General features: G+C 45.6%; 1 non-coding gene across 1 annotated transcript; it reads right to left on the reverse strand.

The window, feature by feature from the left end:
* Positions 1-2,234: 2,234 nt before the first annotated feature.
* Positions 2,235-2,307, reverse strand: Trnat-ggu (transfer RNA threonine (anticodon GGU)). The gene has a single exon. It is a non-coding gene; the product is annotated as a tRNA-Thr (tRNA).
* Between the last annotated feature and the right edge of the window lie 22,857 nt (positions 2,308-25,164).

Raw genomic sequence — 25,164 nt, forward strand, 5'->3', positions numbered from 1 at the left:
CACTGACGAGACGATCATTAGGCTCCCGTCTAACCGGAGCATCAAGGATGTGCGGTGTAATAAGCCTTCCCAAAAGGATTTGAAGGCACATCTAGCAAATGCTTCCTTTCCGGAAGAGGCATAGGTTGCCATGACAATGTCTCGGAGGGAGACATTGGTGTTAACGACTCTGCAGCACCGGCAGCCGCCACAAATAAAGAGCACTGCGGTAAACATTCCGATTCTCCACATGGCGGTGGTGAAATCGCCGTCCCACCAGTGGTTGTTCCCTTCAATCAGCCACTCTGCTTGCTGGCGCAATTCGTACAGTAAGACGATCAAATTAAAGCGGATATACAGACAAAACACGGTGCATCAGAAAAACAGTCGGTCGAAGTGATTGGTGCCACAAGACAAAGAAAAGAAAGCGAAGAAAGGGACGCAATGCGCTGCAGCAGTAAATAAACGGTTGATCAGTATCGCCAGACTTCTGCATTCAAAGCACGTACGAATACTTAAGAGCCGCTTGGAAGTTTACTAAGTGGTATTTTATACACCTTTCAAACTTGCACCACAGCAACTAAATACATAAGACGGTGCCTGACTCGGTGCATATTGTCATTGGTAGGAGAACAAGAGAGCTGGGTGGCCTATTTCCGGAGAAGAAGAAGCACACTCAGCTGTGAGGGCTCTCTCTTGGCCGACATCGCGTCTATAGTGTACGAAACGTAATTTTTTCCCAAGTGCAATTTGTTCGAACATCGCTTGATTGTATTTCTGTTAAGCAATTTGAAGTTATTTCAGTATACCCCGTTGAGCGAGAAACTGAGTTTGGCGTTCCCTTCGGCATCAAAACTTCTCTCGCGCTCTCTACTAATCGCTATTTTTATCCAATGATCCTGCTTCTTCTGTGATTTATACTGATTCATCTCAAAATGACGAGAAAGCTGGAATTGTTTTTTTGTACAACCTTTAGACTGAAGGTATTCGCTACTAATCCAGGACTACGCACGACGTTTTATGGCAGAAGTTTAAGCAATAGCTCTCGCTCTACGTAAAGTGCCGCAGCGTGTATCAGAAATCATCATATTATCCCGTTCGATGTCGCTTTTATGGACCTTAACTTTCTCTTCCGACTCTTCATTCTACCGCACATTATTGTTTTTTGTCCCAATGCACGTGAAGGAGGTACGTTTGGCTTGGATCCCTGGCCGTGTGGACATCCGGGGCAACGAGCTAGTGGACCATTTAGCTAACCTCGCAGTCACAGCTCGCTTTCAATTCAGCATACCTAATCTGGCTCTGTTTACATCTTCAAGATTAAGACGATATTGGAACTTAGACGCTACTCTCTTAGGGTGCGTTCCAATTTACCGTTTAGACAGCTTCGTTGCCGTCTTCGCGGACAGTACGCCATGTTAAGCCCCGTTCCAATTCGAGCGAAGCAGTCAACGAAGACTGCTTCAAGGGGACAGCATCGAAGTCAGCAACGATGCAGGCTACCATCCTGTCTAAACTAATAAGTGACGCCAGCGCCACCTTTTTGCGTATTATTGTTAAAACAAAAGCACTTGTTCCTTTATTTAAATATTTAGTATAAGTTACTAGTAATGAAGATGATTTTTCATTTTTGTAATTACGTAACATTTGTAATAACAACGGTAATAATAGTTACGAAACCTGCGGCTTGCGCACCTCAACGTGTCTGTTATGACGCTGTCGTCTGCGCTGGTGTAGCGCTTGCGACCGCGGCGCCGTTCCAATTTTATTCCTTTAGACGTCTAGTTAGACTGCTTCGTAGGCTGTCTACGAAGCTGTCCGCGAATTGGAACGCAGCATCAGATACACTCGTATTGTTTGCGGAATATTAACATTTATAGTTCGGATTGAATGTTCATTCTTGTGGTTCTTGGCAATGCGAAGTAACCTTCACCGAGCTGGGCTGCAGGATTCCAAGGCTAAATTTCTATCGGTTCAGAACAGGGCTGTCACCTACGGAACTATGTGTGCGGTGGCAGGTCGCTGAAGCAATGGAACATTTTTTCTCGCCTGTCACCGCTTCTCGCAGCTGAACTACATATATATATATATATATATATATATATATATATATATATATATATATATATATATATATATGACAGAAAATAAGGGTTGGCAGTCAAGAAAACCTCGGAAAGCAAAGGGGAGGTTGTGGTTGGTCATAGAAAGAGATGAAGAATTTTTTGAGTCGAAAAGAAAGTGGTGAAAAAATGCCCGCCGGGTGGGATCCGAACCCACGACCTCCAGAATACCGGTCTGGTGCGATAACCACTACGCTACCGGCGGGGCTGTTTCCCCAGCACTTTCTCGGGTATTTATGTTAAGGTATTTTTGTTTCCTGCACTTGGGGGTGGTAGCCAGCGCCACTCGGACTACTCGGGGTGAAGGGGACCTTCTTTTGAACCCCCGGGCCGTGACTCGAGTGTCTACGACATGTCGAGAGTGGTCGACCAGCGTTGAACCCTCTTAAGCTCCCTTTGGCACCAAGACTGCCAGAACAGAGGCCCTCGCTAGGCATGTAGCGAATCAGAAAATGGGAAATAAGGGGTTCCGTGAAATAAGACAGAAAATAAGGGTTGGCAGTCAAGAAAACCTCGGAAAGCAAAGGGGAGGTTGTGGTTGGTCATAGAAAGAGATGAAGAATTTTTTGAGTCGAAAAGAAAGTGGTGAAAAAGTGCCCGCCGGGTGGGATCCGAACCCACGACATGTCGTAGACACTCGAGTCACGTTCCGGGGGTTCAAAAGAAGGTCCCCTTCACCCCGAGTAGTCCGAGTGGCGCTGGCTACCACCCCCAAGTGCAGGAAACAAAAATACCTTAACATAAATACCCGAGAAAGTGCTGGGGAAACAGCCCCGCCGGTAGCGTAGTGGTTATCGCACCAGACCGGTATTCTGGAGGTCGTGGGTTCGGATCCCACCCGGCGGGCATTTTTTCACCACTTTCTTTTCGACTCAAAAAATTCTTCATCTCTTTCTATGACCAACCACAACCTCCCCTTTGCTTTCCGAGGTTTTCTTGACTGCCAACCCTTATTTTTTGTCTATATATATATATATATATATATATATATATATATATATATATATATATATATAAGGTTAGTTGATACAGAGACAAACGAGAAAGACGTAGAAAATAGAAAAAAGTTTTCTGACGTTTCAGGGAGAGGACTCCCTTTCTTCGGAAGAAAGGGAGTCCTCATTGAAAATAACACAGAAATAAGAGTTGGCAGTGAAGAAAACCTCGGAAAGCAAAGGGGAGGGTGTCGTAGGTCATTGAAACAGATAAAGCATTTGGAAAGAAAGAAAGAAAGTGGAGAAAAAATTCCCAGAAAAGATGCCCACCAGATGGGATCCGAACCCAGCAAGTGGAGGGGAATATCTCCCCGCCGGTAGCGTAGTGCTTATAGCACCAGACCGGTATTCTGGATGTCGTCGGTTCGGATCCCACCCGGCGGACATTTTTTCACCACTCTAATTCTCACTAAAAAAAAAATTCATCTGTTTCTATGACCTACCGCATTCCCCCCTTTGCTTTATTCCTTATTGTGTTTTAATTCGTCGAGCCCCTCATTTCCCATTTCTAATTCGCAACATGCATAGGGAGGGACTATGTTCTCGCAGTGTTGGTGCACATGGTAGTTTAAGAGGGTTCAACGCTGGTTAACCACTCAAGAGATGTCGTAGATACTCGAGTCACGGCCCGGGGGTTAAAAAGAAGGTCCCCTCCACCACGAGTGGTCCGAGTGGCGCTGGCCAAGTGTAGGAAACAAAAAAATACCTTAACAAAAATACCCGAGACACTGGTGGGGAAACAGCCCGGCCAGTAGCGTAGTGGTCATCGCAGCAGACCGGTGTTCTGGAGGTTGTGGGTTCGGATTTCCCCTCGCGGGCATTGTTTCACCACTTTCTTTCTGACTCAAAAAATACATCTGTTTCTATGAGCTACCGCATTCCACTCTTTTCTTTCCGAGGTTTTCTTGACTGCCAACCATTATTATGTCTTAATTCACCGAGCCCCTCACTTCCAATTAGCCAAATAGCACTGGCAATGACGACTGCAAACTTCATATGTGTCCTTACCCAGTCCCTCGTCCCGTATCTTTCTGTTCGGCTGTATATATAGACAGAAAAAAGGTTGGTAGTGAAGAAAACCTTGGAAAGTAAAGGGGGGAATTATTTATTTATTTGTAGACATCGGGATCTCATAACGAGACCTTAACAAAATGGGTCACGTCTTTGTAACGAGTACATAACCTGACACAGCATTATGCAGAAACATAGTCGATGGCAGGTAATAGCAAAAAAGACAACAACAACAATTAAAGCAAGTGCGACTCGAGTAAGGATAATGAACTTAGTGAAACATCATTCGCAGGTCATTCCAATCTACAATGGTACGTGTGAAAAAAGAATATTTAAAACAGTTATTTCGCACAACATATAGTGTAATCATGAGGGAGTGCCGTTTTCTGGTAGCATAACCTGAAGAATGGGATAAAATGTGCGACGTATTTATACGGTAGTGTCCTTTGACTAACTGAAAAAGAAATGTTAAGCGGCAGATGCGATTTCTCTCGGAAACTGATCGGAAACTTCTGTTTAGGAGTTCAGTAATACAGGAGCGACCATATGAGTTTATTATAAATCGAAGTGCTTTCTTTTGTATTCTTTGTCATTTTTCTATATAATTCCTAACGAAAGGGTTCCAAATGACGATTGCGTACTCCATTATCGGGCGAATTATTGAATTGTAGGCAAGAAAGCGTAGATCGGCTGTGGCGGACTTTACGAATGGTTTAAGAAAAAAAGTTTTCCAAGATATTTTGCGGTTACAACATCAATATGCTTCGTCCAAGAGAGCTCGTTTGAAATCCAAACACCTAGATATTTGTACTCCTGTACTTCTGAAAGTAAAACGTTATTTCCTGTGTAACAAAAAACCGATCGCTTTTTATGTGTTATTCTCATCAATGCCGTTTTTCAACCTTTATTGACATTTGCCACTTATCGCACCAAGAAATTACTTTCGCAAAGTTTTCGTTTCGCCTGGTCTGATCTTCAACGGAACTAATTTTCTCATATAATACGCAATCATCAACGTATAGCTTTACCGGAACTGCAAGGTCTATGACAATGTCATTTATACAGAGCTAAAATAAGAGCGGACCTAGGACCGATCCCTGTGGGACACCGGAATAATCTGTTACTTTGCCTGAGCCGACTTCATTCAGAACAACAAATTGGTTACGGTTCGACAAGTGGGCTTTGTTCCATGTTAGTATTTTTTTATTTCTGAATATACAGCCTAATTTGTGCAGTAATTTAGTATGCGAGACTTTGTCAAATGCTTTACGGAAATCCATAAATATAACATCGGTCTGTTTACCTTTCTTTATTGCCTGTTAAAAATCATGAACATGTTCAACTAATTGTGTCGTAGTATATACCCGCGCCGAAAACTATGTTGTGCATTCGTCAAGACATTATGTTCGTCGAGAAATTTAATCAGGTGTTTATGAATATACGTGCCAGTAATTTGCACGTTGTTGATGTCAGGGAAATAGGGCGGCAGTTAGAAATGCATGCTTTTCACCGTTTTTATGCACGGGTTTGATTTTAGCGGTTTTCCAGTCTTCCGGTAGAACGCCTTCATTCAGAGATCTGGTATACAGGATGCATAAATATTTTGCACACCACTCAGCCTATTGCTTAAAGAAGGCATAGGAAATACCATCAGGCCCCGTGGATTCTGTAACATCAAGTTGCAGTAACAATTTAAACACACCATGCTAAGAAATGAAATATCAGGGAAAGGGGAAGATACAGACTAAAATGCGGGAGTCGGGCATTGTCCTTCGTAAACACTGCTTGGAAATGACTGTTAAAAGCAAAGCAAGCTATGGTTTGTCATTCACAAGCTTTCCATCGATTAAAAAGGAACCAGAAGAGTTGCTGCGGGGGCTAATAGCTCTCCAGAACTTTTCTGGGGAGGATTTATTAAAAGATGGAAGCTGAGTGCTAAAGTACTTTTCTTTGTCTTGCGTAACTTGCTGTTTTATTTTTGAAGTATTTGTTCAATAGTTGATATTAATTCATTACCGCCTTTCTTACTCGACTTTTTCTTCAGTGTCTTCAAATTTCGTTTTAGGTGCAATGCATCCCGAGTAACCCGGGGGTAGTGTTTCCTGGTTTTTTTTCCTATCATAGGCACAAATCGCTGAATACGCTCACGAACAATGCCTTTAAAGATATGCCATAATGCGTCGACACTGCAAGTGTTATCTTTTAAATTGTCGTAGTGTAATTCCAACATATCAATGATGCATTCGTGATCGACACGGGAAAAATTGGGAAAATAATACATCTCATTCTCCCCAGTTATCGTGACGGCAGTTAAAGTTAGTGCAACTGCTTTATGATCAGAGATACCTGGCACCACTTCACATAAAACCGGCTATTTTATATTGCCGCTCACAAAAAACAGGTCAAGAACAGACTCTGAATCCTTTTGTATTCTAGTAGGGTCGTTCACAATCTGCAATAGATCAAAGCTAAACGCAATTTCAAGGATTGCATTTTCCACAACATTGTCTGGGCGGAGTGACAGCGCGGCCCAATTTATGTTTGGCAAGTTGAAATCTCCTGTGAGATTACGTTTATCGTCCTGTTTTACGTTGCAACTTAGGTAATCTTTTAAATATTTTAAAATACCAATTGAAGAATTTGGAGGCCTATAAATCGCCCCAAGAACATATGCAACATTATTAATAAACACTTTGCAAAACACACTTTCCATCTCTTCCACATCAGGCATTCTCATGACCTTCATGTTGGACACTATTGAGATCTTCATCTCCCCTCCCTCTGCTTCCCCATGCGGCCTTGAGCCATCCCTTTCAATAAATGTTCATTTGTTTGTTTGTTTGACCTTTACGGATTTTTTGAAAAGAACGGTGACCCCTCCTCCTCGGCTCCAATGATCTTTACGAAAAGCATTGTAATTCTCTGACACAAATTCACTATCGTATATACCATCGTGTAACCATATTTCTGTGAGCACTGCTATGTCGGGACCGTGGGAAAGTAGCACACTTTCTAGCTGGGCTGTTGTATTAACTACACTTCAGCAATTGATATTTAAAAAGGAAAGGGCTTCTTAGGTTCGTCTGTTTTGTTTTAAAGGTCATTTAACAGTCTTGGAGAATTTGCACCACGTGTTCTTTTTATCATTCCAAGTGAACGCTTAATTTGTCAAAGACTAGCTTGATCCACGACTAGGGGGTCGGGGGTCAGATCCCACCCGGCGGGCATTTTTTCACAACTTTCTTTCTGACTCAAAAAATTCTTCATCTGTCTCTATGACCTACCACATTCCCCCCTTTGCTTTTCGAGGTTTTCTTGACTGCCAACCCTTATTCTGTGTTAATTCACCAAGCCCCTCATTTCCCATTTCTGATTCGCTATATATACAGGTGATCAAAGTTAAGTCGACAGGTTTTTTTTAAAAATAGGCGCTTAGATTTACGCGAAGACCACCTGTAGAGTGAGGTTATGTGCCCTGGGGGGCGTATAATAAGGAGGTAATTATTGATGTAGGTGGCTTAATTATTTAAAATTGTTTAATTAACGTTTCACTGGCTGCAGTAACTAGGCATGTTTGCATTGGAAAGTTAGGTGCAATCGCGTTTCTACGCAGTTTCAAATGACAGAATTCTTCTAGCGCAGCTGTAGTCCGAGATATAAAATGGCGAAGTTTATTACAGTAACAGTAACATGACTATTACAGTAACACGTTCACATCAGCGCTTGGAAATACGGCAACAATGTGGAAAAACTTAAATTCTCTAATAAAACGGAATATTCCCCAAGACACTACTCACACCATTAAGCAATACGGCATCGAACTTTCAGGAAAGCCGCTTGCCGATGCCTTCAACCGTTATTTTATTGACGTTGTACGAAGTGGAAATGTACAAAACGACCTTGAAAACTTTCGGTACATAGATAACTCCATATTTCTTGATCCTGTAAGCTACCGTGAAGTGATGCAGTGTTAGGGCTCAACAATAACAGCGCGCTTGATATCGATGACATACAAGTAAAACCATTAAAATACGTTATCTCTGTTTTGACACCATATATTACTCACATATTTAATTTGTCTATTAGCCAAGGTGTTTTTCCTTCAAAAATGCAGACCGCTCGGGTGACAGTGCTTCATAAACAGGGAGACAAAAATGATATGGGAAATTACCGACCAGTTTCTATACTTCGAGTACTCTCAAAATCACTTGAAAAACTTTTTCTAAAACGCTTGACTAGATTCGACCAAAAACATACCATAATGGTCGATTGTCAATATGGCTTTCGTCAGGGCCTTGGAACAAAGCTTGCGCTTAGAGATCAAAAGAATATATCTTGTCTCAATTAGACCAAGGAAACATTGTACCCGGTCTATTTATTGATTTAACAAAAGCATTCGACCATATCAACCACAATTTGCTAGTGCGGAAGCTAGAGCGCAACGGTATACGTGGTGTGGCAGCCTCCTTCATTAAATCCTACCTTAAAGATCGTAATCAAATCGTAGCCTTGGATGGCTTTTCGTCATAACCTTGTCGAGTAAAAAGTGAGGTGCCGCAGGGCAGCATTCTGGGACCCTTTCTTTTGAATATCTACGTAAACGATATTATTGGCGTATCATCATGTGCTAAGTTTATCATCTGTGCCGATGACACGAGTATATTCTTCCATGGTAAATCGGCGCACGAATTAAATGTAAATGCAAACTCAACTTTGCGGAAACTAGAATCATGGACAGAGCAAAATAGTTTAAAGATTAGCGGTCCAAAGACGAAAGCAATATTGTTCCGCGCCAGAAATAAGCCGGTAATAATTGACAATGTTATTTCTCTAAACTCTGCCAAAGTGGAGATAGTAGCGTCAATAAAAACAGTCCGATTCATATTTAATGAAAATTTATCCTGGGATGAGCACGTAACATTACTCGCAAAAAAATTGTCTCAAATAGTTGGCCTTCTATACCGCCATAAACATATTCTACCGCCTGAAATAATATTGCTTACATATAACACATTGTTTTCTTCAAGATTAAACTATTGCCATTTGTTCTGGGGAACAACTAGTCAGGCAAACTTGCAAAAAATTCACTGGCTACAGAAAAAGGTAATTAGAATGCTCGAACATATTCCTTTCCATCGCCACACACAACCTTTATTCGAAAAATACAATGTATTGCTGGTAACCACAATATTCGACTACCGTCTGTGTAGGGTTTATAAACAAGAAGCAAAAATGGGCAGATCTTTCCTTAAACACCTGGCAAAACTTAAACCAAACGATATTGTGTACAACACGCGACACACAGAACATTGGAGCGTTTTGACATACAGGACATCTTACGGACAACAAATGCTCGAAAACCGACTACCAAGAAATCTCAACACATTTCTTTCTAGAAACATAGCATTAGAAGGTATCACCTTGAGGAATCTGCGCAATTTCTTCCTCTGGTGGTGTATTTTGATGTGTGCTTGATTGTTTTTTTTTCTCTGTGTAGAGGTTCCTTGCATTTTATGTTCTTAGGTTGCGACTGACGAAAGCGTCAAATATATGTCTTTCCGTTGTGTTTAATGGTATTTTTATTACAATCGTCGAGCCCACACTTTCTGTGGTTGTTTTCCCCGTGTCATTGTATTTTAGTGATTTTTTACTGTATTTTAGTGACATTAGTGCTGTATTTTATTGATGTTCCTGTGTCACTATATTTTAATAATTTCCTACAAACCCCATTGCTGTAACGAACAGTATTTTTTATTTTCGGACAACGTTTCCAAATGCTGTCCCAGCGGCCAGTGGGGGAAAGATGGGGGAGGTCTGCGGCTCCGTCAAACTGACATCTAGTCGGCTTTTTCTGCGGCCCTCCAGCATCATGTATTTACTTGATGCGAATAAAGATCAACCTAATTGCCGTCCGCATGATTACGCATGCTAGAAGTCAAGACCGGCGCATAGCCCCTCCCTTTCGTTCTGTGTTTCGATAGCGGTTACGAGTACTGCAGATTGCGATAACGCCACGCAAGAATGAATGGGTGCCGGTTATCACTCTTTCCTGTGCCTCCACCGCTTTGTCGAACTAAACACCGTACACAGCAGGCACGTCAGAGAAGGGAGGAGCTTTGCGCCGGTGCAGGCTGTCTTGCATGCGTAATCATGTAAACGGCCACTAAACTTCGCCGTTTGAAATCTCGGACTACAGATGCGCTAGAAGAATACTGCCAATTGAAACTGCGTAGAAACAAGATTGCGTGTAACTTTCAAATACAAACATACCTGGTTACTGTAGCCACTAGAAATGTAATTAAAACAATTAGTTAATTAGCCTCCGAAATCAATAATTACCTCCTATTTATGTGTCCCCCGTTGCCCATAACCTCACTGTAGAATACATGCCAATTTCCTATAGAACCAGTTGCGTGTTAACACCCGTCCGTCTGTTCACCGCCGTTGTCGTACAATAGCCAAACCTTGATTTCGTAATGATGCGATTGATTGATTGATTGTGGGCTTTCACACTCCGAGCCTACACCGTGGCTATTAGGAGCGCCGTAGTGGAGGGCTCCGGATCAGTTTTCAACACCTGAGGATCTTTAACTTGCGTTGAAATCTCTACTCACGGGCGTTTTCGCGCTTCTGCTCCACGTGAGGAGCAGTCAATACCGCCCTAATGGAAGCGACGCCCTGGGGCGTAGCAGCAAAACGCGTTAGCCGCTCAGACACGGCGGTGATTTCAATAATCATCTGGCATACGTTACCGAATAAAAGTCCTGTTAATAAAATTTACCATTCAAATATAGCAAAAGAATTTGATGCTCAGTTTGTGCAAGGAAACCTTGTATTGAATGATCGTAACAGGCGTTATGTTAGCAAGGCAGCGACATTGTTTTGATTGGCTTCGTTCTTTGTTAAAAATTGGCGAGTGTCTTTCAAGGTAAACTTAGTTGCAGGAGTGTTCCGTACAGCTAACCTGCTATGAAGCTCTTTCCCCACAAGCGTTGTTATTATTTCCGGCCTCAACCTCAACAATCGTTCAAGTAATCAGGTTTCATTCTCTTCCGCCCGTGACCTTTCCCTTTTATTTCAGAAGGCATGAACGTGATAGAATTTTGGGACATTAGCGCTAAATTTCCCATCCGTTCAGTTAGAGTTCTTTCGTCGTCCATGAATCCTGACTACACTGCCCATCACCATTTTCTTATGAGTTTTGGTACAAGGTAGTTAGGGCAAGTCGGCAACGGCAATCACCAAACTAGATGAGAAATGTCTGTCTTGGATAAAACTAGCGCGAACTCAAAGACGAAGAAATTGCAACACAAGGACAGCCGCTGGTCTAGCAACTAGATTTTATTATCAGGAAGGGTGAATATAAATTCTCAACATAAACAATAATGTAATAAAAAGACAGTGCGCATGGTCAAAACAAGTTTACAAAGGTGACAAGTTTACACAGGTGACGATGATACCGCAACTTGGTATACATGTTACAATCAAGGCACAAGATGGAGACACACGCTTGTTTGGCTTACACACTTATCACCTCGTTCTGCTATGTGGAATGCCTCCATGATTTCGCGGGTTCTTTGATCACGGTTCCGGAATAAAATGTTAAAGGCAGAAAAGTTAGGTTTGCATTGGCTGCACTTATCACAATGCGAAGAAAGATGGGATGATAGAGGACCTTTCAATGACATATAATGTTCTCTCAAACGCACGTTGATACAGCGGCCAGTTTGTCCAACATAAGTTCGCCCACAGGGTAAAGGAATGCTGTACACAACTCCTGTTGCGCAGGCGTCATACAAGTTCTTGTGGTTGACACCACAACCAAGCCTTTTCTTGTCACTTTCCCGCTCTATCTTACTGTTCGGAAACATTTTCCTCGAGGAGCGGCGGATGGTGCATCAAGAATAGGTAATTTTTTAGGGTGAAATCGCTTAAAGAAACGATGTTTTCTCTGCAATTGATGATTTTTTTTCAAGCTGCTGAGGAGGGCTACACAAGTTTATTTGTGGGGCTTCACACAAGCCCAGCGCCTTCAGCGGAAACCGAAATAACGAAGAAGCTAAAGCAGCATATTGAACTATCTCTCACAGGCTGCATAAAGTTAGGCTTCACTTCAAATAAAGAAATAAAGCAATAAAAAATACGCTTTTATTATGCCGTACTACCTATCGCAGAGCCGGCGCAGGAAACGTATACACCAGGCTTATTCAGCAAATGAGACCCCGACTCTGGAGCAAGGAGAAAGAAACATCTGACAACATATATCCTGTGAAATCCGGATTACGAACTTCGCTTAATGTGGGCCTAGAAAACGACGTATGTAGTTGCACTGCATCATCAGTACACACAAATGGCTAAAACACGTTGTGGGATATCAAAGCGGTTGTGACTATACAGAAGTCGAAAGTAGGTTGAAACAGCCCATTACGAAAAGGTCATGCTTTATAACTCCCATTTAGTGCCTCCGCGCAAGTGTGCCGGTTCCACTCGCCAAATACCGTCGGCTTACCGCCCCTACGGTGGGGAACGCAAGTACAGGGCAACTAATGGTGCAACAATGCTTGCATGCTGCGATCCGCCCAGCGAGTTTGCGAAATCTCTGAGCTCTACGCGGCGCATTCGGCATTACGGGGTATTATGGCTGGAGGTCGTCCATGAGTGCACAAAAATTGGGTTCTCCCTTGTAATGTCCTTTGTTTCAACACAAAAGAAGGTCTCCCAATAATGAACAATGGCTTTAAAAATTGTTCTTCGGGAAAATTTCAGAGAAGCATTTTGCTAAAAGGGTCCTAATTAAATCAGGAAGTCCACTTTAAACTTCCTCAGACACCAGACGCTTAAGAGATGGAAAGTTTGGATAACTCATGTATGCGTTGTTATTTAATTATCCTTATGTACGCGGAACGTTTTTGTGTAGAACTTTGGTTAGCCGTGGTTTCCTCAAACTTCTTAATGTTGGATATTCGAACGAGTGATAAAATGGATAAACGGCGTAGTATGCGGCAAAATGTTATAAGTAAGAAAGTTTTATAGGCACCATAGGCAGGCCTGTCAGTAAGATCGGAAGTTTAGTTTTTTTTTTGTGCTTTCTCAGTTATACTTACACAGTCTGCTGAATTCTGCTCTTTAATTTATATGATTGAATGTTTTTTTCTGCCTATCATAAAAGTGAAAAAATGTTCCGCAAGATTGTTTAGTCTCTGCAGGTTTTTGTGAATTGGCCATGTGGTCTCAGCTAACCGATGCCTGACATATGCTGTTCAGGTTGTGATGAAATGCCGCGCTATTCGGCGTTATGCGGGGCCAAACTGAGGTGATTCTACGTGATGTTGAACACAAAGTGTATGCAGCACTGTTGCTACGGATTTTATAAAGAACGTCGGAGCACAAAAAACGTTTAAATCCATTATTGCACCTAATATTGCTATAAATACAACGCGTCTACTCAGCACCCTTGGCCAAATTGCGAGCGATTTTTGAACTAAGAAACAACACGCTGTGTTTTTTTTTGTGTCTAGGGTGTTATTGTGTGACTTTGAATAAAAGAATTAAAGCCGTTCCACTCAATTTGAAAGCTGTCGGAAGTGCAGAGCAGTTATTCGTCCGTAGCGTCATTATCCACTCACTGCTGCCACCCCTTGAAATTCAAACTTCCCGCCTTCGCAGTGCTCGCGCACCTCTGCCTGAAACAGCGCCTGCGTGAGTTCTGTTCTCTTTGTGCTTGTTTTAATTGTGGTATGCTGGAGCTGTTCTGCGTCATTCTGAACACGCCATTTTTTGCTTGCGCGGCTGGAGCCTTTGTCCGGCATTTCTAATGCCCCACCTTCTTCTTGCGCGTGTAGCCTTTCAGCGTCATTTAGAACGCAAAGTCTTCGTGCGGGGCTGCTTTTTTCGCTTACTATTGTAAACACCAATCTAACGAGCATTCCTAACTAAATGAACCGGGGCTGCCACTTGACGACGTATATTTTCCCTCGAATATACCTATAGTTCTTTTGCCGCCAAACAACGGGGAGATTAGGACAAACGCCAGCGGTTTACGAGTTTTGAACGCTTATGACTATATAAACCGCCTTGATTTCAAAGCCCCTGCGGTACGCCACGAACGGCAGCATTACTACGGGACACCCTGTTGCTCTACTTGGGTCCAGCGAGCGAGCTGCGACGACAAGGCGAGAGCCTAAAGTGCTCTGCACTTAGCAATTACAGCAAGAGTCAGTTTAACCAACATCGCGCCGATGTTGGGAGAGACAACAAAAATTTCGCCAAAAATGCTTGATGGGCGTCGGCACCCCGGGTTGGATGGTTGGCTTTCTCTTTCATAAGGCAAGATCACTTTGCAAGGCAGGCAAGGTGAACGGGCAAGGCTTTCAGAAATAAAAATTGCGCCCACCTCCCCGCGAGGGGAACCCTCTGTAGATGCGACGCATCGTGGGGTTCACTTGGTGTTTCCGTTGGATTGATTCTGAAATCGCGTGAAACGTGTCGGGAACGCGTATGATTATTATGTTTTATGATTATTATTATGTTTTATTGGCCAATCTTGGTCAATATCTCTAAGTGGTATGCTTGGGGCTTCGCTGTCGCAACGACCTTTACGCCATCATTGTTGCTGTAAGTGGGAGCTTCTTTTCTTTTATTGCAAGTGTTAATCATTGCCCCATCATGCGTTGTATCAGTAGCATCTTGACGCAGTTTGAATGAGTCAGGGATATAAGGTGCGTTCGTAGCAGTTGATTCTGTCTCGATATTGTAGCGCAGTGGGAAGAGCACCATGTACCTCGCGGCGTTCCGCCCACAGGATCGTGGGATCAAAACCGGGCGCCGCTAACTAATATTTTTGGAGGGACAAGGCGATGGAGGGACAAGGTGAGTGAATGAGATGTAGTCGCATCTAAAAGGCAGAAGAATAGTAAACCCGACATTATTACGCGGAAGATCAATAGCGAAAGGTAATTTGCAGCTCAAAAAAGACAAAATACAATTACAGGGATCATTCTAGAGAAGCGTTATTTAGACATTCGGGCAAAATATATAAAAACATCATTGAATGCGAGATTTAAGGTGTCTGAGCGGCACCTGTACTACGAGGTGCGCCGGAATGGAGGGCTTCGGATTAATTTTGGCCACCTTTATAGGTACTCAAATGTTAACTAACGTGCGCTTTCGTTTTTCGCGTCTATCAAAAAAAAATCTGCAGAAATTCAGAGAAATATATACTAATGCGTGGCAATCTGATGGCGCTTGTCTTGAGTGTGAATCTTTCCAGCCATTTTTTTTTTATTTTTCTAAATGCTGTCCGACCATTTATATCCATTTATGCTACTGTAACGATTAGAAGGCGAGCTTTCGCGAAATCTTCATTATTGTGGAAATTCAGGGCGTTACACGGTTCTTTAATTCCCTTAATAATTTTATATTTTCTTCATTTTTTAGTTTTTCAAAATTTCTTTCGACCAATAATCTCCATTGACGCTATTATAACAATTACAGGTGAAGCTTTCTGAAAATCTGCATTATTGTGGAAATGCCATGGGTTACACGCTTTGCAATTTTCCGTAATTGTTATATTTTTCTTATTTCTTAGTTTATCAGGATTTGGTCAGAACGATTATCTCCATTTACATCATTATAACGGTTACAGTTGTGACTTTCCCGATATCTGTATTGTTGTGGTAACGCAGGGAGCTACACGTATCGCCATTTTCGGCATTTCTTTATATAGTTCTTATTTCTTAGTTTTTCGAAATTTTCTGAAACCGGTGATTTCCATTTACTCCATTTTCGCGATTACAAAATGAACTTCGATAGGTGCATGTTTGTGGAAATGCAAAGCGTTACGCGTTTACGGCTGCGGGAGTACTCCGCAAGGGGGGAGAGAGAAACACGTTGCATTGTTGACCAGGCTTAGTACGGACCGTTGAGCCACGGAAGCGCAGCTCTGTAGGCAAAGAATGCTACGCATCAAAAGCCCGCGCCCTGAGAACACCAGCGCAAAGGCTTAGGCATTTCGCCTCCGCGGTACGCGGTATGACATTTGACGACCATGATTTGGTCATGTAGGGAATAAATTAAGTGGAACCTGAACATGCACTGCGAATACGTTTTCTTAATTGTAAAGCAAAGCTTCACTACTTTCGTCCAACGGTTGCGCCGCGGATGCGCAAGTTCACCTTTTGAACAGAGACACTACCCCGGCGACACACAGCTCGAAACGCATCGCGTGATTCGCTGGGCCCGCTTTCGGGGCGGCGAACAAGGCTGCGTTTTCAGTCGTTCTGATCAACTGATCAGCTGCGCGGCGCGTGGTTGCGGGCGCTCAGCTGATCGGCAGCCGATCAAGACCGCCGCAAAGCACCCAGATTTTTTAATGATACTGGTATGAAGGGTGACTCTGAAATACTCAAAGCTGCTTTGAGATCAACTGTTTAATGTAAAAGTGAACACTTCAGTTGTGCATCTTCCCCTCTGGCTTGCCAACTGTTCGGTTTCCACCTGATGCTATGGGAATGCAGCAATGACGAGTCAGGCCACCCGACCCTCACGTCAAAGCGAACAAGTGGGCAAAAATCATAGCAACAGGGCAGACGAGATTGAACACGGCAGTGCTTTGTAAAATAGCGCGTCTTGATCAATGTAACGAACTGGAACGAAAGCAGTCGCCTTAATCTCTACCTGAAAGCGCACTCGAACTTCTGTTTTCTCTGTCACTGAATCCAACCTCGAACTTTATTTTTATATCGAAGAACCGAAGAAGAACTGAAACCAAAAAAGAAAAACGGTTATTGGGAATGCAAGTCACTTATCCGCACACCCGCTTGTACTCGCCAAGGCGGCGAGAGCGCGCAGGAGGGATTATGCGAAAAGGTAAAGAGATTTTTTCCCAGTCACCATAATCCCGAATGGGCTTGGTACCACGAAGCAGACAACTGTGTGTCACTCAGCGCCGCTCACAGATCCAGCCATAACGTTGGCCGGGAAGGTAAAGTGCTCAATCCAATATACTTACACAACGGGTGTGTTGATTGTTGCTCCTAAATAATTCACAGCTGACACGTCGGTAGCCAAGCGGCAATGGGGGGGCCTGCCGTCTTGGAATCGCCTGATGTGAAGTGTTGACGTGCATTCTTAATAACTAAGTTAGCGACGCCTGTTATAAGCGAGACTTGACAACTCTCTGGAATTTGCGGTATTGTATTCATTTGTTGCATTTGAAGAATACGTTTTTATTATTTCCAGCGTTTGCCAGCCTCTAAAGCGTTCTCCATCTTCATTTTTACCGAAAAACCGTCCCACTTATACCATCAGATATTGACGCTTCGGGAAAGTATGTTGCATTTTTTACTGTTTTTGAATCTACGCTGCACTATCCAGGTTCTCAATATTGCATGAAATATTCAGTGGCCAGAAGCGGCTTTACAGTGTGTGGCATCTCCACGAGCGGATAATGTATACGTTTTTTGCGTCACTCAGGGTATAAAACACGCAGGTGATTGGAAATGACCGCAAATAATTGGCTGTCGTGCGTGTCTGCCCTGCTATTTATAAAATATTTTGTTGTTTTGTTTGAGCTTTTCTTGTTTGCAGCATGCCTAGAGAATGCACAACAGTGGTTGTAGCGCAAAAAAATTAGCCGTATTTTCTAGAACATGGTGGTGTTTGCCTGGAATAATTTTCGAGGTTCCGTTCTCGTAGCGATGTTAGATACCATCAAGTTCGAAACATTACCATTTCTTTCGCAGCATTCTGGAATTTTGATCAATGTTATTTTGTTGTGAGCTGAACGCGGATACCTTACAGACATGGTGTTATACAGTGGACCGGTTTTAAGCAGCAGACTACGCAGTTTTAAAGGTTTACCTTATTTTAAATCAGCCAAGATAACCATTCCTCAAGCGAACGCTCTCATCCCACATTGTCAACCAAATACATGCTTATACGCTTAGCATTCTACGAGCGGCTTTCATGGCACTTCATTTTGATGCCTATTTGGTTTGTGTCGATCAGGGCTATTCATATACACAAGCGTAAGAATCCATATAAAGACTTCTTTAGTTTTGTCCCCATAAACATTTCAGCCAATAGTTCCCATGAAAATTTCTTCCTGCACCATGATCTCCCACGCGTGTACTTCTCTGAACAAAGAAACAAAGAAGTACATGAAAATGGCATGACAGACGGACCGACGGACGGAGGGACAGACAGACAGACAGACTGGCAGGCCGGCAAACAGATAGACAGACAGACAGACAGACAGAATGACAGACAGACAAAAATATTCGCGCTGAGGTAGCCTTATGAGGACCATTGTCCTTTAATAGTAAGTGTAGCAATGCCACAATTTATCCCATCCGTGCTTTATTGTTTTCGACGGCACTCGATTGCCCCACCTTCTGCACGCGATCTACAGTGTTCAATAGCAGGCATGGCCACAAAGGACGTACAGTGCTCACGGATTGAAACGCGACACTGCGAGCGCGTGGCCTCCGGCAGATGCAGCGCCGCCCGTGGACGCCCGTGGAAGCGAGGTGTTGCATTGTGGTATACCGCGAGGGTGAGAGCGGTTTGCCCGTAGGCCGTAGGCTTTCTGCTTCCGGTTGCCAATGAGCGGGACTGTGGTTCCCCGCAGCGACAGCGGCGCGCTGGGGCGCGTGTGCGCGCCGATTTCGCGATATCGTCTGCTCGCGCGCTCTTGTTACGCTTGCCGTTCCGATGCGGCACAGATAATGTGCATGTAAGGCATGGTCACGCTTAACTGAATAACACGAACGTCTGCACGAAGGAATAGCAAACTTTATTCCAGGATGATGCAAACTAAAAAAAAGGAAGGATGCATTTTTTGCAAGCACTTTCACGTGTAGTATTTCGTTAGGGGCATTAGTATTTTGTCGGCTCTCCTCCCGCGGCCACGACGGCAGCCATCCTGCGTGGCAGACTGTCGTACAGGCTGGTGGCGAAACTGGAGCAAGCCGCCAGCCTCTGCCATTCCGCGTGCACCGCAGCCCATAGGCCGTCCGCAGAACACCGTTGCGGTGGCCAGCGAGAAAGGGCTTTCTTTATTTCCGCCCGAACGTTTTCGATGATGTTCATGTCCGCACCTTGCGGTGGCCAGTCGAGCACCATCACACACCTCTCCTCCAGGAGGTTGGAGACGCATGCAGCAGTGTGGACGGGTGTACGGTCATGTTGGTAAAAAAAAACGCCGTCGGGAAACGGACCGTCCAGCGCGTACGGCAACATGACGGTGTCCAGCAGGTCTTTGTAAGTGGCAGCGTCGAACCGGCCGTCCAGACGTACGAGTGGACCCAAGCCGTCTTTGGAGATGGCCCCCACACGCTCACTCCACACCGGCCGCTGCTGGCAACACGCTGGATATTGGAGGCGTCGAACCTGGGTAAAGCAGGCACAGCAGAAGACAATATCATTTTAGAATACAGCGACCCGTGAAGGCATTACATTACCGCGATAATGGTTGGATGGGCGCCTGCGTGTTGCCCAGGGGGTAGGGAGCGCCGGTTCTTTAAGCTATGCAAACTGCGTGCATAAGCCGCTGCCCACAAAAAGCTTTAAAGTCTGTCAGGTTGGCCTAGTGTGCTAGATCCTTATGGTCAGGTGACCAACTACATGCCTTGTGGTTGGTCGCTGAATAAGTGAAGTACCGATACAGAAGACACAGACACAAAAAATTGAGATAAAGACAAGCACTCAGCGGCGAAAGACAAGTGTTGATGGTCACCTGACCATTTCTACGCCGCCCAATTTACTGGCCACGTAATCAGTGAATTGGAGGCGGATCGTGATAGCTATATAACCTGAACACCACGCCATGGCGCCAATCATTCCCAACCAAAAATGCTGGCGATTAGCATGGCGGAACGCTTGCAGATAGTGACTTTGTCTGAAGCAGGTTTCCGAGATCAGGACATTGCGGATGCGACTGGGCACGCCCGCTCTTCGATAAACAGGATTGTGCGGGCGTACAAAACGGAAGGTCGCTTTGACAACCTGCCCCGAGGTCATCGACCGAGAGCGACAAATGACTCCGACGACGAGCGCATCGTTGCAGCGGCAAGGCAGGACCCGAAGCTGACTGCAAAAGCAATCCGCAACGACCTCAGGCTTGCGGCCAGCACGCAAGTGATACGTAAGCGTCTACACTCTGCGGACCTTGGAAGACGTGTGGTGGCGCAGAAGCCGTTGTTTTCCGCCCAGAACTGAAGCAGAAGGCTGCTGTTCCCACGTGAGCATCAGACTTGGACGGCGGAAGAGTGGCGCAGCGTCATTTTTACGGACGAGTCGACGTTCACAACGCGATTCGACCAACAGCAGCGCGTCTGGAGGACGGAGAACACTAGGTAGGTCGTCCAATTTTCGGTTTGTGCATATTCACGTTGTATGATAGACGGAACCCCGAATGCGCTGCATGGTTGTTCCTTTTCGCGAGGAAAATTGTTTGTTTGTAACTGCGTTCAGTCAACTTAACCGCGATTCGCTACAGAGATGTCGAGCTGCGCCAGCGCATGTTGTACTACGAAGAAACGGAGTATGCCTGATAACGGTTTCCCCAGCGCCGTTTGTCGTTCTCTTGACATTAGCGCAACTGCGATTGAGCGGAAAGAAAAAAAATCGACACGCGTCAGCTTCGCCTTTAATAGTAGAACGCGAGTTAAAGGGTCCCTGACTTCCTCTCACGCTTCGCAGCAGCAGCTGCAGCTTTTGGAACAGTTTGCACTGTTCCGCAATTGGTGGCGGAGTCCCATAAGGATCTTGCACACTCGGCCAACCTGACACACTTTGAAGCTTTTTGTGGGCAGCGGCTTATGCACCAGTTTGCATAGCTTAAATAACCGGTGCTCCCTACCCCCTGGGCAACACGCAGGCGCGCATCCAACCATTATCGCGGTAATGTAATGCCTTCACGGGTCGCTGTAATCTAAAATGATATTGTCTTCTGCTGTGCCTGCTTTACCCAGGTTCGACGCCTCCAATATCCAGCGTGTTGCCAGCAGCGGCCGGTGTGGAGTGAGCGTGTGGGGCGCCATCTCCAAAGACGGCTTGGGTCCACTCGAACGCCTGGAGAGCCGGTTCAACCCTGCCACTTACAAAGACCTGCTGGACACCGTCATGTCGCCGTACGCGCTGGACGGTCCGTTTGCAGACGGAGTTTTTTTTTTTACCAACATAACCGTAGCCCCGTCCACACTGCTGCATGCGTCTCCAACCTCCTGGAGGAGAGGTGTGTGATGGTGCTCGACTGGCCGCCGCAAGGTGCGGACATGAACATCATCGAAAACGTTTGGGCGGAAATAAAGAAAGCACTTTCTCACTTGCCACCGCAACGGTGTTCTGAGGACGGCCTATGGGCGGCGGTGCACGCGGAATGGCAGAGGCTGCCGGCTTGCTCCAGTTTCGCCACCAGCCTGTACGACAGTCTGCCACGCAGAACATCTGCCGTCGTGGCCGGGGGAGGAGAGCCGACGAAATACTAATGCGCCTAACGAAATACTACACGCGAACGTGCTTGCAAAAAATGCGTCCTTCCTTTATTTTTTAGTTTGCGTCATCCTGGAATAAAGTTTGCTATTCCTTCGTGCAGACGTTCGTGTTCTTCAGATAAGCGTGACCGTGCCTTACATGCACATTATCTATGCCGCATCGGAACGGCACGCGTAACAAGAGCGCGCGAGCAGACGATATCGCGAAATTGGCTGCGCGCACCGCCGGGCGACTGCCGTCGGCGCACACACGCGCTCCGGCGCTCCAGTCTTGCAGCACCCCGCTGTCGCTGCGGGAAACCACAGTCCTGCTCATTGGCAACCGGAAGCAGAAAGCCTACGGGCAAACCGCTCTCACCCTCGCGGTATACCGCAATGCAACACGGCCGGACTGGAGGCGCCGCTCCTCCAGTCCGGCCGTGAATGCAACACCTCGCTTCCGCGGGTGTCCACGGGTGGCGCTGCATCTGCCGCAGGCCGCGCGCTCGCAGTGTCGCGTTTCAATCCATGAGCACTGTACATTTCGATCGGTGTATTCAATACGTTAATTTTGTTGATGAACTGTGCTTTAAAAATTAATACAGCTGAGTTGTATACCACACAGAGACCAGATAAAGAAGTTATTTTAAATGCAGAGCATTTCAGTAACTCACGATGTCACCCGCGTTGGCGTCCGTAGTCCGCATCGTTCCCCCTACACTATATAAAAAAATAATACTTACCGGCGCCAGGTTTCGAACCAACGACTTTGCGGGCGGAACGCAAGGTACATGGAACTCTACCCACTGCACCACAAAGCCGACACACAATGGAAGGTTACGAACACGCCTTATATCCTTGACTCATTCAACCGTCGGCCACAGGTGCGCCCTCTCCCCCGCGTCCTCCTCGCCTTCTCTCCGCTCGCAACACCCTCTCTCGCGCGTTTGGTTCGGGCGCACAACAGGTGGGGACGTGTGCAACACCCTCTCTCGCCGCGTTGGGTTCGCGCTGATCAACAGTCGGTTCGCGCGCAAGAACAGGTGGGGGCGCTCGCATCGCGCTGTCTCGCCGCGGTCGGTTCGCGCTTAAACCACATATGTCGTTCGCCCGTGCTCCGGTCGCTAACATCTGTGGCGTGATCGTGACGTCAACATCACGCGTTCCTGTGGTGGCGCGATTTTGGCGCTATAAAACTTTCTCGCGAGGGGCATTGGATTGGATTCGATTGGATTGGCTTGGATTGGCTTGGCTTGGCTTGGCTTGGTTTGGATTGGATTGGATTAAAGTGGATTGTGTTGGATTGTTTTGCGTCATAGCCGCGCCCCGTTGCGTCATAGTCGCGGCAGGGGGTTCACGGCACGTTTCACGTTTCACCATCGACTTCATCGACAATGTCTACGCTGGAAGAGAACAATTACGACAACAACCAATACGTAATCCATACGACTGGCAGGCGCCCCCCCCCCCCGCGGAAATGCTCTGCATTTGATCGTGCCCCTCGCGAGGGGGATGTTCCTTTAAAGACGATAGTTTTTTTTAGACACAAATCTTGCAACCCTTGGTGCGTCAAGCCGGAAAAAGCAAAAATAAAAAATATAGGTTGGGCGAGTGCTTGAATGTTCGATCTCTGGTGGCCGATGAGGTGGACATCATATATATGCATACACTGATGAGGAACCAATGGGATGGCCCGCGGGATGAGATGGACATCATGTATATGTATACACTGATGAGGAACCAAAGGGGTGGCCCGCGGGATGAGATGGACATCATATATATGTACACACTGATGCCGCTCTCCCTCGCACCGCGGATACCGCGGAATGCGAGGGAAGAACTGAGGGGATGGCCCGCGGGATGAGATGGACTATTTACAATGAGATGACCGTACTCGCCCAAACCATGCGACGGTGCTTGCGACCGACCAGAGATCCTTAGTAGGGAATGGTGTTAATGCCATTTTATAGCTGGCACGAGTGTTACGGAGGAGAGACATACTGCGAAGAAATGGCCGTTCCACTGAACCGAAAAGCACAAGAATGAAGATCTCTTCTTCGGTGGATATGAGCCACAAAGCGGTTGCCTGTTTGGAAAAACAATGAGGACATCGTGGAGGAGTAGCCCGATGGTCGAGCAGAGTGAGTCCGATAAGCGAGCGAAAGCGAACGTGCGTGAAGCGTGCTCGTCTCGTGCCGGCCCAGGAAGACACCGGCAACATTGTCGCTCCAGGGGCCCTTGAAGGGTAAGACACCCCCGGGCGTTCAGCAAGCCGAGCATGCGCAGTGGGGGTGCGGACGCCGCACGGCGGAGGGAGGGACATAGCCCCGACCATGAGATGCTTCGCATCTAAAACTACCATGCGTGGTTTGCAGCGGCTGCACCAACTAACCGTAGGGACGTCACGGATGTCTAAGATTGGCATGCAAAGTTTCGGTTGTGGTTCTGTGAAACAACATGCGTGGCATCCGACGTTATCGTTGGGTGGCCATTTGCGATATCTCAGTAATCAACATACCAAGCTTCTGCCCGCAAGCAGTCAGTGGTTATGGCAACAGCTCGCCAACGAGAAGTCGCTAGCGCGCCAGTGTCAATCTGCGCTCGTTCTGCGAACTCGCTTGTGAAGCAGTGAACGTTACAGCGCAAAAATGGTCAATTCACTATAGAAAACATGGGCGGAAAACGAAGAAATCAACTTACAAAATAACTGCAGTTTTCTGGTATTTTGCTTAATAAAACTAAACCTATTTGTGCCAAGTGATTTTAAAGAATTTTTCACCCATGATATTCCTGTAAGTCTCTAAACATAATCTCCCTACAGTAAAACAACATCTTTTGGGCGGCAAGCAACGACGAACTAATAAAAAACGCAGAGTTTGAGCTTCAGACGTTCCATTTGAGGCACATTCGCGACTGACATTATCCGTTTGTATGCGTTGGAAATACATATTTATGTGGAGGAGTCACTCTGCTCGCAAATGTGGTGTATTTACAAGAGTGTAAATGCTTCTGACGCGATCTTACTGTGGTACATTCGGTCCGCATAAGCGCCAGGTGTGTGTCACAAGCCGGCGTCATGAAATCGGCATATATGCATGGAGCCGATTGCAATTCCACTCCCCTGAAGTTTACCAACAGTACCTCCGTAAGCAGCGTTAGTTCAGATGCTCACTGTGATTTCATTCTGTTTCGTGTGCTTTCATAATCTAGCGGTGCACTCATTCCTGATAGCCCGCCAGTTACGCGTCATACCTCTGATATCGATCACTACCCTGAGAAAGCCAATTCGGCATAAATTTCATGGTCATTCTACGGAATACGTACTATGGATAATGCGAAATTACATGCGGGAGTCACCACAAAGTGTTTAAGGCTGGGTCGCCTAGTCGCAAGGTGAGCTTTCCCAAACAGTGATCGGTTACATATACTCTCGGCTTGTATACACGGCCGTAACTAAACGCTTCTTCGAAACATCATATGGCACAGGGAGCCCCAGAATTTAACACAAGAGTTAAATCAGAGGGCCATATCAGACACCACATCCCTCCAACTACACCTTTTATCACTGGAGAAATTCCTTGG

The sequence above is a fragment of the Haemaphysalis longicornis genome, unplaced genomic scaffold (genome assembly GCF_048455015.1).
Source record: "Haemaphysalis longicornis isolate Haplotype H1 unplaced genomic scaffold, Haemaphysalis longicornis Haplotype H1 scaffold_2, whole genome shotgun sequence".
NCBI classification, from domain to species: Eukaryota; Metazoa; Arthropoda; class Arachnida; order Ixodida; family Ixodidae; genus Haemaphysalis; species Haemaphysalis longicornis.